Raw genomic sequence first — 12,867 nt, forward strand, 5'->3', positions numbered from 1 at the left:
AAAAAAATAATAGCCCTAGGAGGTAATAATACTTCTTGGGAGAAAGTCAAACCAACTTTCTCCTAAACTGTGCCAGCCTTCTCCCCCAAAATACAGAGGCCTTCCTACCTGCTGCAACTAAGTAAAACTCACTGCAAAGGCTACCATTTAACAGAGCCATTCATACATAAGTGCTTAAGGGACTTTTCTAAACTTCCTGTCTCCATTCAGTGCCATTCCCCCTTGGAAGGTGCCCTCAGCTCCCGCCTTTGTGGTTGTTGTGTGCCTTCAAGTCATTGACTCATGGTGACCCCATCACGGGGCGGAGGAGGTTTGCCATTGTCATTATCTGAGGCTGAGAGAGTGTGACTTGCCCAAGGTCACCCAGTGGGTTTCCATAGCCAAGCTTGGAATTGAACCCTGGTCTCCAGAGTCACAGTTGGACACTCGAACCACTACTCCACACTGGCTCACAGAGGTATGTGTGTGTGTGGGTGTTGTGTACCATCAAGTCACTTTCAACTTAACAAGTTTTCTTCGGAGGGGGTTTTCCATGGCCATCCTCTGAGGCTGAGAGAGTGTGACTTGCCCAAGGTCACCCAGTGGGTTTTGTAGCCTGTTCTCCAGAGCTATAGTCCAGTGCTCCAACCAGTACACCATGCTGGCTCCCATAATATAATATAAACATATTAACATAGCGAGGATGACTAAGAAGCGACTGCCATACTCTGGACACATCATAAGAAGAAAAGACTCTTTAGAAAAGACAGTAATGCTTGTTAGGGTAGATGGCAGTAGGAAAAGAAGAAAACTGGTTTAGCATAATTGTATATTATTTTAGTAGTTTAGCATTTTATAGTGTGGTGTTTTGTTTTTAATTGTATATGTTATTTTGGTGGAAAATGCGTTATAAATAATAATAATAATACTTATTATTATTATTATTATGAATATTTTATTACAGCACACAGCCAGCACAGAAAGAAAAAGAAAAACAGTGACATCAGAACAGTATATGCTCATATACACACGGCATAAGCAACGTATAATTACAACACCAATGGAGAGAATATCAGAAAAGTAAATTGGGTATACGTTAAGAAACAACAACAACGATTCCAGTCCAGAGTGTAGATAACTATAAACAGACCTATCTCCTGGAGTAAAATTTCAAGGTCATGGTTTCAGATTATCCTATTATATTAAAAAGTTATTAAAATATAAAACTTGTACAAATTCCTATATATTAACATAATCAAATGATTTAAACAAAGTTGCATAGTATAGATTTAGATGATAAGGCAATTATTACATAACCTATCTGCAACAATTATAGCCATTATTATTACTATGATGACAGAATTAGAGGTGACTGGACTCAGTCAAGAAAGCCATTGCGAGATTGCAAGACCAGAGCAGCCCTGTTGATAACAGGATGACTTAGGGGTGCATCTACACTGTAGAAAATAATGCAGTTTGACACCACTTTAACTGCCGTGGCACCATCCTACAGGATCCTGTGATTTGTAGTTTTCTGAGGCACCAGCACTCTGGCAGAGACAGCTCAAGACTTTGTAAAACTACAGATTCCAGGATTCCATGGGATGGAGCAACAGCATGTAAAGTGGTGTGAAATGACATTATTTCTACAGTACCAGTGATCTACTATTTGTAGGGCTGCAATAAATCAAAGTAGACTTGACGGCAATGAACAACACCATAACTAAGCAAATCATTTGGGAACTCACATCTTCCAGTCCCTTTTCTAAGGACAGTCAAGTATTTGGTGAGTAAGTGCTGTGAGGATACTATAAGTGAAAGCATTTTTTATTGTAAGCAAAAGACTGGGAATTGAGACTGCAATATTAATCAGTTCTCCCTACCATTCCAAATCATTTTTAAGACAGAAAGCTGGTTTACGAAAGAATTCAGCTTCATACATTTTTATTTTTCTGGACTAGTAAATCCTGGTAACAATTGCTCAACTTTTGCTATGAGCTTCTTACAGTGATATGGTTGCATATTTGGGACATTGAGATGGGCTCTGGTCTTCCATTCAGGTTTTAAGGTACCACAGCTCTGGCTGAGGGAATATCACCCAGCATTTCACAGCCAAAACTGGGACAGGTGTAACATCAGAGTGGTTCCAGATGGCAAAAATAGGAAGATCACAGTCAGGAGAGGCTGCAGTAGTTTGTTTGTTTTCCTAAACATGCTGGAAAAAGCAGGTTTGTGCCCCCTTCTCTCCTCTCCGAGCTAACTGAATGTAAACTGCTTTGGTACATTGTTGTTGTTGTTGTTATGGATTTTGGTATCCACGGGGATCCTGGAACCAAACCCCAGGAGATACAAAGGGCCCACTATATAGTTGGCCTTATATACACAGATTCTTTATCCATGGATTCACCCATCTGCACTGCAGAAATAGTGCTGTTTGACACCACTTCAACAGCCACATTTAAATGCAGTAGAACTCCTTGGAGCTGTAATTTGTTGTGGCACCAGAGCTCTCTGGTAGAGAAGGATAAATATATAATGGAACTACAGATCCCAGGATTCCCTAGTATTGAGTCACAGTAGTTAAAGTGATGCCAAGCTGCTTTACTTCTGCAGTGTAAATGAGTGTGTCATCACTTTCCTTTTTTGTTGCATGAGGAAGAGTAGGAGAGGGGAGGGAAGGAAGGAAGGAAGGAAGGAAGGAAGGAAGGAAGGAAGGAAGGAATCTAGCAACTTTAAGATTAACTGATATTTATTTTTCCATGAGTTTTCATGGATATAAGTCTACTTCTTCAGATGCTTACAGAGTGAATGCTCAGGTATATACTGTACACAGTTATGGGAGTTAAATGAAATGTAATAGGAGCAGATGGATCCAAATCATGATTCTTGTCCTAAATTTTCAAAGGGCTGCTTACAGTGATACAGATCTTTTAGATCTTTACAATGGTCAAATATTGTTGACACAGTAGGCCCTTGGTATCCTCTGGGGTTTAGTTCCAGAACCAGGGTGACCAAACATCTTCCAGGACATGACCTACTTTTCAACCTTCAAAAATCTGCAGATTTTTCTGAAATATTACTCACATTAATCTAATAATCTGTCCAGGAGGAACTTCAAAATGTTCTCCATTTTGAGCATGACTAACAAGGACGAATTTATATTAGTGTTTTTAGCTACTATTTTGTAATGTCCTACATTTTTATCGAATGTCCTGCATTCTGTGGTACTTTGGCCTCCTGTGCAGTTAGGACATCTTATCACCCGATCCAAGATGCCTGTGGATACGAAAATCATTGATGCTGACGTCCCATTATATACAGTAGACCCTTGTTATATGCTGGGGTTTGGTTCCAAGATCCCCCGTGGGCCGTGGATAACAAAATCCATGTATGCTCAAGTCCCATTAAATATAATGACAGAGCAAAATGGTGTCCCTTATAAAAAATGGAAAATCAGGGTTTGATATTTGAAATTTATCCTTTTTTGAACATTTTCAAACCGTGTATGCTTGAATCCGTTTATAAAAATCCACGTATAAGAAGGGCCAACTGTACAATGGCATAGTCAAATGACGTCATTTATAAAATGGCAAAATCAAGGTTTGCTTTTTGGAATTTAATTTTTTGGGGGAGTGCTTTCAAACCATGAACGGTTGAATCTGTGGATAAAAATCTGTTGATATGGAGGGCCAACCGTACTCCTTTTTAATGCCATTTTACTAGATAGATTTTAGTTGGTACCAGGGGTGCATGATTTTATGCTGAGTCTCAGACAGCAAAATGTCTTGGGTCAGCCCTGAATAAAGTTTGGGCTATGGAAGAGCAAACAAAAGCTGAAAGATTTTTTAAAAAAATGCACAATGGCAGAGAAGCTAGCTAGTATGAAAAGCTACTGCATTCATTGTAATTGCTTCAGGCATTTCTTTTCTTAGTAAGGTGGGAGGTAAGATAAGGATCAAAATATCTCCAGAGGTGGAAGGGGAAGAAATGTCTGAGCTCCACCTCCCTTCTCTCTTGCAGCACCAATGAACTACCTAAATGTATGGCCACCTGCAGTCTATGTGGGAAGGAAGCAACCACATGTGAGCATGCAAATATGTGCACGCCAAAGGATTATGGGAACAAAAACAGGGTGCAGATCAGGGATTATATGGTGCTCCAAGACACAAATCAGCAAAGTGGAACATGACAGTAGTGCCACTCTGTCAGTGAAGGTCCTAGCAGGACATACAGGTTGGTAAGTGTGCTTACTGTAACCTGGGAAAGAGTGGCCAGGATGGTCCAGGAGGCATGGCTGGGGCTGCAACTCATACTTACCTGGCAGGGGAGACACCATGATCACGAAGGTGGTTTTCCCAGGGTGAGGCTCATCCATTGCACTCCGGGTGTGCTGACCCCTGCGATTTCCCCAAATGCGGGAAACTCGACTGCATAATTTGTGGTAGTGGGGGACTGCGTTCGCGCTTTCCCCTGATCGTTCTGGTTTAAAGATAGAAATTGACATGTTACTTTCTTGTTGTTTAACTGACCTGGAGTCAATTTTATCTGTTCAAAGATCCATTTGGTTGTACATCTTGAATGGCTATTTTAACCTTGGTGCTCAGTTATATATCTTTACATTTTGCAATCTTGTCTTCTTTTTTCATAGCTGCACTTCTCATTCCAAGTTTTCTTCCTATTTCTTGACTTCAGTTTCCTGCTATCTTTACTCCTCCTCCTTCTGAGCCTAATCCTGAGTCTAAACTTTAGAAAGTCTACCCAACAGTATAAACTAAACATCTGGGAATCTCATACTCTGCTCCCCCTGTATCATTCCTAGGACAGCCATATATCTGATGACTAGTATTATGAGGATACTGGATGTATGTAAGTATTTATCAGAATTAACACCATACCCTAAATATACTGTAAATGCTAAACAATACATAAGAAAATCTGCATTGTCTATGTGAAAAAGCAATATACAATTGAAACAGAGTAATAATTGTTTTAACTATTTCTTCTTAGCTTAAGATTCCTCTCAGAACTCAGTTTTTGGAAGGACAGTGCAAACATATCAAATGGATGATCTCAAGGTCAGTTCTATATAAAGTTGGCAAATACTATCTATAGGTATTGAAAAGAGGTATGACTTGTAATACACTGTGTCTAAATGGATATTGTGTGTCCGTGTAACTGCTCTGGACTAACTGGTTTAGTCCAATGGGTGGGGAATCCTAAAGGAATACTACTACTACTACTACTACTACTAATAATAATAATATATTTATTTCTTACTTTTTACCCCTGCCCCTCTCCGCAACCCAACAGGAGGGTCTTTTGGGGGTATAGTTTGTGGGGGGGGGGGGAGAATCCAGAGACACAGCCATGTTAGTCTGAAATATCAGTATGCAAAGGGATCTTGTAGCACCTTTCAGACTAACTGGGAGAAGAACATTGTAGCATAGGCTTTCATAGACATGGTCTGCTTCCTCAGATGCATGGAGTCAACTGGAGAGAGAAAGCTGGAGAAGGATGGAGCTGCTGTTCCCAGGGAGCAAGAATATCAAGTTTGACCAGTGGGAAATTACTGTGTTCTTGGTGTCACACTAAACAGCATGAAGATCTCTGAGACAGGAATGTTCAGATTAAAATGATTCCTTGACATTGGGAATCAGGCAGTGAAACATCATGGGTCTTGGGCTATGGAAAAGCAAACAAAGGCCAAAAGTATTTTGATTTTGCAAAGGCCAGAGAACCAGAGAACTCAGCCATTATACAAAATCAGCTACAGTTGAAGTTGCTGCTACAGCCATTCTGGTTTCCAAATGCTGGGAACAAGGCTGCGAAAGATAGAGGAAAATCTATACAAAGCAGAAGGAGGAGGAAATGCCTGAGCTCCACCTCCCTTCAATCTTGCAACACCAATGGGATGCCTGCAATTGCCATAGAAAAGAAGGGCCAGACACAAGCATGCAAATGTGCGCATGCCAGAGCATTATGGGAGAAAAAATGGGGTGCAGGTCAGGGATTGTGTGGTACCCCAAGACACAAATCAGCAAAGTGGAACATGGCAGCAGTGCCAATCTATCAGGTGAATCTCCCAGCAAGTCCTGCAGGCTGGTGACCGTGACCTGAGAGGGAGTGGGAGAGAGGGACCAGGAGGCATTCAGGCGGTTCCAACTCATACTTACCTGGCAGGGGAGACACCATGATCACGAAGGTGGTTTTCCCAGGGTGAGGCTCATCCATTGCACTCCGGGTGTGCTGACCCCTGCGATTTCCCCAAATGCGGGAAACTCGACTGCATAATTTGTGGTAGTGGGGGACTGCGTTCGCGCTTTCCCCTGATCATTCTGGTTTAAAGATAGAAATTGATATGTTTTGTTTTGTTGTTAACTTTCATGCAGTCAACCATGATATCCTTGGCACCCTTCTCCAGCATCACATACTGAAGGACTGTTCTATGATGCTCAGATGTATATCTGTAAATTTTACCACCTTATCTACTTGTTTTATAGCTGCCCTTCCCATTCCAAGTTTTCTTCTGATTTCTTGACTTCAGTTTCCTGCTGTCTTTACTCCCCCTTCTTCTGAGTCTAAACCCGAGTGTACATTTTGGAAGGTCTAGCACTGAAGCTACCCAGCTGTATAAACCTTGTATAATCTGTATAAGTATTATCTGTATAACCGTATAATCTGGGAACCCCATACTCAAATCCCCCTGAATTTTACCACCTTATCTACTTGTTTTATAGCTGCCCTTCCCATTCCAAGTTTTCTTCTGATTTCTTGACTTCAGTTTCCTGCTGTCTTTACTCCCCCTTCTTCTGAGTCTAAACCCGAGTGTACATTTTGGAAGGTCTAGCACTGAAGCTACCCAGCTGTATAAACCTTGTATAATCTGTATAAGTATTATCTGTATAACCGTATAATCTGGGAACCCCATACTCAAATCCCCCTGAATTTTACCACCTTATCTACTTGTTTTATAGCTGCCCTTCCCATTCCAAGTTTTCTTCTGATTTCTTGACTTCAGTTTCCTGCTGTCTTTACTCCCCCTTCTTCTGAGTCTAAACCCGAGTGTACATTTTGGAAGGTCTAGCACTGAAGCTACCCAGCTGTATAAACCTTGTATAATCTGTATAAGTATTATCTGTATAACCGTATAATCTGGGAACCCCATACTCAAATCCCCCTGAATTATTCCAAGGGCAGCTATATATCTGGGGACTAGTATTATGAGGATATCGGAGGTATGTAACTATCCAAATTTATCAAACCCTTCTCTGAAAGTTTGAATCTCAGACTTTCTCTGAGACTGGGTGTTTCCATGGCTGAGAGTTGTAGTCCAGTACTCAAACCACTATACCACCCTAGCTTTTATCTAATAATCAACATTATACCAATTAAAAGATCAGATACCAGGCATGTTTTAGGATTCTTTAGCTGGATGGTAAATAAAGCGCTTGGGAGAATTGTCTAGTATGGTGGACCCTTGTTGGGGTTTGGTTCCAAGATCCCCCGTGGATAACAAAATCCATGGGTGCTCAAGTCCCATTAAATATAATGACATAGCAAAATGGTGTTCCTTATAAAAAAATGGATAATCAAGGTTTGATATTTGAAATTTATTCTTTTTTAAAAACTTTTTCAAACCGTGGATTGCTTGAATCCATGTATAAAAAATCCATGTATAAGAAGGGCCGACTGTATACAAAACAGCCTAGTATACAAAACATCTGATTACAATCCTAGTATTGAAAGCAAGACAAAACAGCAGAGACTGAAGCCAGCATCTGGGAAGGAGAGGGGCAAAGTGTAAGCTATACATATGGCCTCTGGAACCATTTTTATAGCCCTCAGGGCCCACCATTGGTAGACAAAGAGTTAAAATGTCAACATTTCAATTTTGTTGTTGTTGCCAAATGTCTTCTGAGAGGATGCAGGCATTCCCTTGCACCCACCCAATGGAAAAGCCTTTTTAAAAATGAAATAACTTTCATTCACTTCCTATTTTCAAAAAAAGGCCTCTCCTAGCCATAATATAGCTCAGGGCAGCCTGAAAACATAACCAAAAGGCATTTGGAAAATTTGGTGAAAACAAATTTGGTGTTTTTCCCCAGGAGGGGTTGTGAGGAGTACATCATCCAAGGTTTCTTAGTGGGCTAATATGGGCATCTCACCTTCCACAGTTGCCAGGACATGATCTAGATTCAGAGGAGTTGGAAATGTGGTGATCTAGATTTTGTCAGAACGAGTGTGACATAGTCATTTGAGCATTGAACAATGATTCTGCAGATGAGGGTTTGATTCCTTGGTCAGCCATGAAACCTAATGTGTGACCCTGGGCAAACCATATACAGTGGACCCTTGTTATACGCTGGGGTTTGGTTCCAAGATCCCCCGTGTATAACAAAATCCGTGTATGCTCAAGTCCCATTAAATATAATGACATAGCAAAATGGTGTCCCTTATAAAAAATGGAAAATCAAGGTTTGATATTTGAAATTTATACTTTTTTTGAACATTTTCAAACCGTGTATGCTTGAATCCGCGTATAAAAATCAGTGTATAGGAAGGGCCGACTGTACTCTCAGCCTCAGGGGAAGACAGTGGCAAACCTCCTCTGAACAAATCTTGCCTAGAAGACTCCATGACATGTTTGCCTTAGGGTTACCATAAAGTGGAAATGAAGGTACACAACAACAACAGCAACAAGGCCATAGCCCTAAGGAATGCTGGACCTGTAACATTGGTGTATGTGTTGCCCACTCCAATGTACCAGTTACGCATGTGGTTTCCACATACTCCTGAGATCCTCCCAAAGTATTTTGGGAAAAAGAAAGATACCACAGAAACGTAGGTCCAAAACACACTGCAGAAATAATCTGGTTTGAGACCACTTTAGCTGCCCTTGCTCAGTGCTAGGGATTCCTGGGAATTGTAGTTTATTGTGGCACCAGAGCTCTCTGACAGAGAAAGCTAAATGTCTCACAAAACTACAGTTCCCAGAATTCCCTAGCATTGATCCACAGCAGTTAAAATGGTCTCAAACCAGATTATGTCTGCAGTGTGATTCGGATCATAGCTGCATGTAAAATGAAATACAAACATACATGACAGGTTAAATCAATTTTAAATCTTTTTTTATTGTACTTTTCTTTTAAATTTTAATATTGCATTTTTAATATTTTAGTATTGTATTGTAATATTGCATTTTATATGTTATATTACTGAAGTACTTCTAAATGTTTTATTGTCTTGTAAAGCACCATGTACATGGATGGCACTATAAAAATAAATGATAACAACAACAATTGTGACCAGCATATTTATCTTTCTGTCTCTAGATTTGCAATGATTTTATTCTATGGAGATATCTTTCCACTTGACACTGCTTTGGAAAGTCTAGCACTGAAGGCACTCAACAGTATAAACCAACCTTCTGGGATACTCCACACAACTCCTCCTATACTTATTTCAAGGGCTGCTATACAGCTGGTGATGAGGATACTGGAGGTTTGTAACCTTTTATCAAAATTAACACCATCTCCTCAATATACCATAATTGTTAAACAACAAATAAGATAAAAACTGCACTATGTAAAAAAGTGACATGCACATTAAACAGAGTGATAATTGCTGTAACTATTTCTTCTTAGGGTAGATTCCTCTCAGACCTCAGTTTTTGGAATGTTCTATGAAGTAGGACAGCTGTAAACGTATAAAATGGATGAACTAAAGGTCAGTTCTATAGAAAGTTCGCAAATTATGTGATAGGGATTGAAAAGAGGGATGGCTTGTAATACAGCAGGTCTGTGTAACCGCTCTGGACTAACAAGTTTAGTTCAGTGGGTGGGGAATCATAAAGGAAGAGGCTTTCTGCGGACTATTTGAGGGGGGGCAGATTTTAGAGATATAGCCATGTTATTCTGGAATAACAGTATGCAAAGGGATCTTTTAGCACCTTTGAGACTAACTGGGAGAACTACATTAAAGCATTAGCTTTCGTAGATTTGGTCTACTTCTTCAGATGCATGAAGTTAAATGGAGAGAGAGAGCTGGAGAGGGATGGAGCTGCTGTTCTTAGGAAGCAGGAATTTGGGGTTTAAAATGTTGAATTATTGGGTTCTTGGGGTCACACTGCACAGCATGAAGTCCTCAGAGAGACAGAAATGTTCAGAGAATGATTCCTTGACATTGGGAATCAGCAAAATGTCTTGGGTTGGTCCTGACGAGACTTTGGGCATGGAAAAGCAAACAAAATCCAAAAGAATTTGAATTACTTCAAGGCTGAAAAGACAGAGAACTCAGCCAATATACAGAATTGATTGTAGTCGATGTTACCACAGCTGTTCTGAATTCCAGATGATTGCAGGGAGGAAGGCTGGGAATGACAAAGGAAAATCTATGCGGAGCCAGGGGCAGGGAGAAATGCCTGAGCTCCACCTCCCTTCAATCTTGCAACACAAATAGGCAGCCTGCAGAAAGGAAGGAACCAGATGTACGCATGCAAATGTGCGCACACCAGAGCATTATGGGAGCAAAAATGGGGTGCAGATCAGGGATTGTGTGGTACCCCAAGACACAAATCGGCAAAGTGGAACATGGCAGCAGTGCCAATCTGTCAGGTGAAGCTCCCAGCAAGTCCTGCAGGCTGCTCACTGTGACCTGAGAGGGAGTGGGAGAGAGGGACCAGGAGGCATTCAGGCGGTTCCAACTCATACTTACCTGGCAGGGGAGACACCATGATCACGAAGGTGGTTTTCCCAGGGTGAGGCTCATCCATTGCACTCCGGGTGTGCTGACCCCTGCGATTTCCCCAAATGCGGGAAACTCGACTGCATAATTTGTGGTAGTGGGGGACTGCGTTCGCGCTTTCCCCTGATCATTCTGGTTTAAAGATAGAAATTGATATGTTTTGTTTTGTTGTTAACTTTCATGCAGTCAACCATGATATCCTTGGCACCCTTCTCCAGCATCACATACTGAAGGACTGTTCTATGATGCTCAGATGTATATCTGTAAATTTTACCACCTTATCTACTTGTTTTATAGCTGCCCTTCCCATTCCAAGTTTTCTTCTGATTTCTTGACTTCAGTTTCCTGCTGTCTTTACTCCCCCTTCTTCTGAGTCTAAACCCGAGTGTACATTTTGGAAGGTCTAGCACTGAAGCTACCCAGCTGTATAAACCTTGTATAATCTGTATAAGTATTATCTGTATAACCGTATAATCTGGGAACCCCATACTCAAATCCCCCTGAATTATTCCAAGGGCAGCTATATATCTGGGGACTAGTATTATGAGGATATCGGAGGTATGTAACTATCCAAATTTATCAAACCCTTCTCTGAAAGTTTGAATCTCAGACTTTCTCTGAGACTGGGTGTTTCCATGGCTGAGAGTTGTAGTCCAGTACTCAAACCACTATACCACCCTAGCTTTTATCTAATAATCAACATTATACCAATTAAAAGATCAGATACCAGGCATGTTTTAGGATTCTTTAGCTGGATGGTAAATAAAGCGCTTGGGAGAATTGTCTAGTATGGTGGACCCTTGTTGGGGTTTGGTTCCAAGATCCCCCGTGGATAACAAAATCCATGGGTGCTCAAGTCCCATTAAATATAATGACATAGCAAAATGGTGTTCCTTATAAAAAAATGGATAATCAAGGTTTGATATTTGAAATTTATTCTTTTTTAAAAACTTTTTCAAACCGTGGATTGCTTGAATCCATGTATAAAAAATCCATGTATAAGAAGGGCCGACTGTATACAAAACAGCCTAGTATACAAAACATCTGATTACAATCCTAGTATTGAAAGCAAGACAAAACAGCAGAGACTGAAGCCAGCATCTGGGAAGGAGAGGGGCAAAGTGTAAGCTATACATATGGCCTCTGGAACCATTTTTATAGCCCTCAGGGCCCACCATTGGTAGACAAAGAGTTAAAATGTCAACATTTCAATTTTGTTGTTGTTGCCAAATGTCTTCTGAGAGGATGCAGGCATTCCCTTGCACCCACCCAATGGAAAAGCCTTTTTAAAAATGAAATAACTTTCATTCACTTCCTATTTTCAAAAAAAGGCCTCTCCTAGCCATAATATAGCTCAGGGCAGCCTGAAAACATAACCAAAAGGCATTTGGAAAATTTGGTGAAAACAAATTTGGTGTTTTTCCCCAGGAGGGGTTGTGAGGAGTACATCATCCAAGGTTTCTTAGTGGGCTAATATGGGCATCTCACCTTCCACAGTTGCCAGGACATGATCTAGATTCAGAGGAGTTGGAAATGTGGTGATCTAGATTTTGTCAGAACGAGTGTGACATAGTCATTTGAGCATTGAACAATGATTCTGCAGATGAGGGTTTGATTCCTTGGTCAGCCATGAAACCTAATGTGTGACCCTGGGCAAACCATATACAGTGGACCCTTGTTATACGCTGGGGTTTGGTTCCAAGATCCCCCGTGTATAACAAAATCCGTGTATGCTCAAGTCCCATTAAATATAATGACATAGCAAAATGGTGTCCCTTATAAAAAATGGAAAATCAAGGTTTGATATTTGAAATTTATACTTTTTTTGAACATTTTCAAACCGTGTATGCTTGAATCCGCGTATAAAAATCAGTGTATAGGAAGGGCCGACTGTACTCTCAGCCTCAGGGGAAGACAGTGGCAAACCTCCTCTGAACAAATCTTGCCTAGAAGACTCCATGACATGTTTGCCTTAGGGTTACCATAAAGTGGAAATGAAGGTACACAACAACAACAGCAACAAGGCCATAGCCCTAAGGAATGCTGGACCTGTAACATTGGTGTATGTGTTGCCCACTCCAATGTACCAGTTACGCATGTGGTTTCCACATACTCCTGAGATCCTCCCAAAGTATTTTGGGAAAA

At 40.8% G+C, this 12,867-nt stretch overlaps 3 non-coding genes across 3 annotated transcripts; all 3 read left to right on the plus strand.

Moving 5' to 3' along the window:
- The first annotated feature begins 4,288 nt into the window (after positions 1-4,288).
- On the plus strand, positions 4,289-4,452 carry LOC149323053 (U1 spliceosomal RNA). The gene has a single exon (XR_016279502.1). It is a non-coding gene; the product is annotated as a U1 spliceosomal RNA (small nuclear RNA).
- A 1,692-nt stretch (positions 4,453-6,144) lies between these two features.
- LOC149323054 (U1 spliceosomal RNA) lies at positions 6,145-6,308 on the plus strand. The gene has a single exon (XR_016279607.1). It is a non-coding gene; the product is annotated as a U1 spliceosomal RNA (small nuclear RNA).
- Positions 6,309-10,684: 4,376 nt separating this feature from the next.
- LOC149323055 (U1 spliceosomal RNA) lies at positions 10,685-10,848 on the plus strand. Its single transcript, XR_016279609.1, has one exon. It is a non-coding gene; the product is annotated as a U1 spliceosomal RNA (small nuclear RNA).
- The last annotated feature ends 2,019 nt before the right edge of the window (positions 10,849-12,867 follow it).

This window comes from Sceloporus occidentalis, unplaced genomic scaffold (assembly GCF_023333645.1).
Source record: "Sceloporus occidentalis isolate IW3139 unplaced genomic scaffold, rSceOcc1.0.p SCAF_1, whole genome shotgun sequence".
NCBI classification, from domain to species: domain Eukaryota; kingdom Metazoa; phylum Chordata; class Lepidosauria; order Squamata; family Phrynosomatidae; genus Sceloporus; species Sceloporus occidentalis.